This window comes from Petaurus breviceps, unplaced genomic scaffold (genome assembly GCF_028583685.1).
Source record: "Petaurus breviceps papuanus isolate PSGF00001 unplaced genomic scaffold, PetGlider_PUasm1.0 90925, whole genome shotgun sequence".
Taxonomy (NCBI): domain Eukaryota; kingdom Metazoa; phylum Chordata; class Mammalia; order Diprotodontia; family Petauridae; genus Petaurus; species Petaurus breviceps.
The window spans coordinates 22986499-22990405 of NW_027187380.1; the positions used below are offsets into that span (position 1 = coordinate 22986499).

General features: G+C 41.4%; 1 pseudogene; it reads right to left on the reverse strand.

The window, feature by feature from the left end:
* Positions 1 to 2459: 2459 nt before the first annotated feature.
* LOC138152795 (small ribosomal subunit protein uS12-like) lies at positions 2460 to 3049 on the reverse strand (annotated as a pseudogene).
* Between the last annotated feature and the right edge of the window lie 858 nt (positions 3050 to 3907).

Here is a 3907-nt window from a genome sequence, read left to right on the forward strand (position 1 = left end):
GAATGCATGCCATCTTGGGTGGGGGGTAGGGGAGAGATGGGGAGAAAATTTGTAATTCAAAATCTTGTGGAAATGAATGTTGAAAACTAAAAATAAATACATTCTGAAAGAAAATGAAAAAGAAATACAAGGGAAGGTGACCTAGTTATGCCAAATCTTAAATTGTATTATAAAGCAGCAATCATCAAAACTTTATACTGACTAAGAAATAGAATGGCATATCAGTGGAATAGGTTAGGTACACAAGACACAATAGTCAATAACTATAGTAATCTACTGTTAGATAAACCCAAAGACTCAAGCTTCTGGGATAAGAACTCACTATTTAACAAAAACTATTGGGAAAACTGTAAAAATTATGGCAGAAATTACACATAGACCAGCATCTTACACCCTATACCAAGATAAAGTCAAAATGGGTGCATGATTTAGATGTAAAGGCTGATACTATAAGCAAACTAGGAGAGCAAGGAATAGTTTTCCTGTCAGATTTATAGAAAAGGGAAGAATTTATGACCAAACAAAGGATAGAGAACATTAGGAAATGCAAAATGGATGGTTTGGGGTACATTAAATTGAAAAGTTTTTGCACAGAGGCAGAGTCAAGATGGCAGAGTAGAAGTAGGACCTCTGCCGGTCTCTGGCTTCCACCTTCCCCAATCCATGTAAAAGGGGACTCTAAACAAACACTGGAGCTGCAGAACCCACAAAATGACACCGAGAAGCTAACCTCCCACTGAGGACAGCTGGGCAGGCTGGCAGCAAGTGGCCAGCACGGCGCTCTGGGAGCTGAGCCCAGCCACTCACAAGCCAAGATCTTAGCCCTAGGGTGGGCCTGGGCTGGAGGGACTCCAGACCACCAGCAGCTGTGGCCATTTCCAGATTCATCAACACATAGATGCAAAGGACAAAGTGAGAGGTCAGTGCAGTCTAGACTTTGGGACCCAGTAGGTGGGACTGAATCAGTTTTTGACCCCAGTGCGAGAAGCCACTGAGACCCCATGCAGCGCCATGTTGCAGCTTCAGTTCCTAGCCTGCAGAGTGCAGGGGAACCACGCAACCAGTCTGAGGGGTAATAGTTCTTCTTTTAACCTGCTTAGATTTGGATTGCGGTCTAGGGTGAAGGTCCTGGGGTGGGTGACCAGCTGGCCGGAGCATGTGGAGGCCTCAGAGAGGACATCCAACTAATACCTCCGGCAGCTGAGAAAACCCCAGAGTTTGGGATGAAGGCTCCCCTGTCTGGTGGCAGAGTCCTACTGTGGCAAAAAGCCCAGGGATCAAGTGACTGAGGGGCAACATGACCAGACAAGGGAAACAAAACAAACAGAAGATTCCAACATTAGACTCCTATTTGGGGGACAAAAAAGAGCAAAGCATGGAACTGGAGGGAGACAGTGAAGTCAGAACTCCTGCACCAAAAGCTTCAAAGGAAAATACGAGCTGGTTACAGGCCATAGAGGACCTTAAGAAGCAGATAAGAGAAGTGGAGGAAAATTGGGAAGAGAAATGAGAACAATGCAAGAAAATTATGAAATGAGAGTCAACAGACTGACTGAGGAAAATCACACCTTAAAAAACAGACTGACTCAATAACCAAAAGAGGCTCAAAAAGGCAATGAGGAGAGGAATGACTTGAAAAGTCGAATTTGCCAGATGGAAAAAGAATCTCAAAAATTTAATGAGGAGAATTGTTCCCTTGGATTTAGACTGGAGCAAAGGGAAGCTAGTGACTTTAAGAGAAATCAAGATGATGTTAAACAGATCCAAACAAGTGAAAGAATAGAAGGCAATGTAAAATATCTCAAAGGGAAAACCACTGACCTGGAAAATAGGTCCAGGAGAGAGAATTTAAAAATTATTGGACTACCTGAAAACCATGATCAAAGAAAGAACCTAGAAATCATCCTCCAGGAAGGTCTTAAAGAAAACTGCCCTGATGTTTTAGAACCTGAAGGCAAAATAGAGGTTGAAAGAATCCACTGATCACCTGCTGAAAAAGATCCCAAAAAGGAAACTCCTAGGAATATTATAGCCAGGTTCTGGAATTCCCAGATCAAGGAGAGAATATTACAAACAGCCAGGAAGAAATAATTTGAATATTGTGGAAACACAATCAGGATAACCCAGGAACTGGCAGCTTCTACACTGAGGGATAGAAGGGCCTGGAATAGGATATTCTGGAGGGCAGAGGAGCTGGGATTAAAACCAAAAATCACCTACCCAGCAAAACTGAGTATCATCTTTCAGGGGAAAATATGGTCATTCAAAGGAATAGAGGACTTTCAAGCACTCTTTTCTTTTTAAACAATTGGGGTTTAAGAAACTTGCTCAAGGTTACATGGCCAGTTATTTTTTGTGTGGGTACCAAGTATTTGAGGTCGGAACCAATCCCAGGTCTCCCGACACCAGGGCCGGCACTCTTACTCACTGTGCCACTTGGCCACCCCTGCTTTCAAGCATTCTTTTTTTTTGTTACAGAAAAATTTTTTACTATGACAAAGACATCATACAATTTTTATGATCTTGGTCTTTCCTTCTTGCCTTTGTACAAGGCCAGAAGAGAAACATTTGCAACTTTTACAACCTTGAATCGGACTCTAGGAATATCACCAACAGCATGACCTTTCCGACCAAATCCAGCAACCAAAACTTCATCGTTTTCCTCAATAAAGTTTAAGCAGCCATCATTGGGAACAAAGGCAGTGTTTTTTTTGTTTTTTTTTTGTTTTTTGCCGTTCTTAATCAGTTGAACTCTCACACACTTGCTGATGGCAGAATTGGGCTGCTTGGCTTCCACACCAACTTTTTCCAAGACAATCCCTTTTGCATGAGATGCTCCTCCAAATGGGTTGGCCTTCAAGGCAGTGCCCAAATGAGCTTTCTTGTATTGTTTGTCATGCCACTTTTGGTCTCTCCGATGGCTGCAGAGCTTTCTAGCAGTACGAAGACCATGGCACTTACCCGTGCTGCCGCCATCTGGGCCGAAGGAAAAGAAAGAAGGTCAAGCATTCTTAATGAAAAAAACAGAGTTGAATTGAAAATTTGACATCCATATACAAGAAGCAAGAGAAGCTTGAGAAGGTAAACAGGGAAAAGAAATCATAAGCCACTGATCAAAGTTGAACTATTTACATTCCTACAAGGAAAAATGATAATTGTAACTGTTGAAACTTTTCTCAGTATGAAAATAGTTGAAGGGAATAGAAATATGTGTGTGTGTGTGTCTATATCGGAGGGTATACAGGTATATGAATACATGTGTGAATGTGTGTATATATGTTTACAAGTATACATAGATAGAGGACACAGGACCAATTTAATATGAAGGGATGATTAAAAGGGGAAATTAAGAGGTGAGAGAGGAATATAATGAGAGGAGATGGAGAGAGACAGAATGGGGTAAACTATCTCATAAAGAAGAGGCAAGGGTAAAGGGTTACAATGAAGAGGAAGACTAGAAAGGCAAAAGGGAATGGGTCAACCTTATTCTTATTGAATTTGGCTCAGGGAGTGAATAAAATACACACTAAATAGGGTATCTCACCCTACAGGAGAATAGGGGGGAAGGGGATGAGAGGGGGGATGATGGAAGGGAGGGCAGGCTTGGGGGGAGGGAAGTTTGAAGCACTTACTTTTGAAAAAGGATGGGATCAAAGTAGAGAATAGAACAAGTGGGTGGTGGGACAGGAGGGAGGGAAATATAGTCAGTCTTTTTCAATATATTTACTATTTTAATGTTTTGCATTAGCTACACATATACAATCTATACTGAACTGCTTATCTTCCCAGTAAGGGTGGGTGACAAGGGAGGAAGGGAATGAATCTGGAATTCAAAGTTTTAAAATCAAATGTTTAAAATTATATATACATATATACTATTACTAATACTATCTTACATGTAATTGGG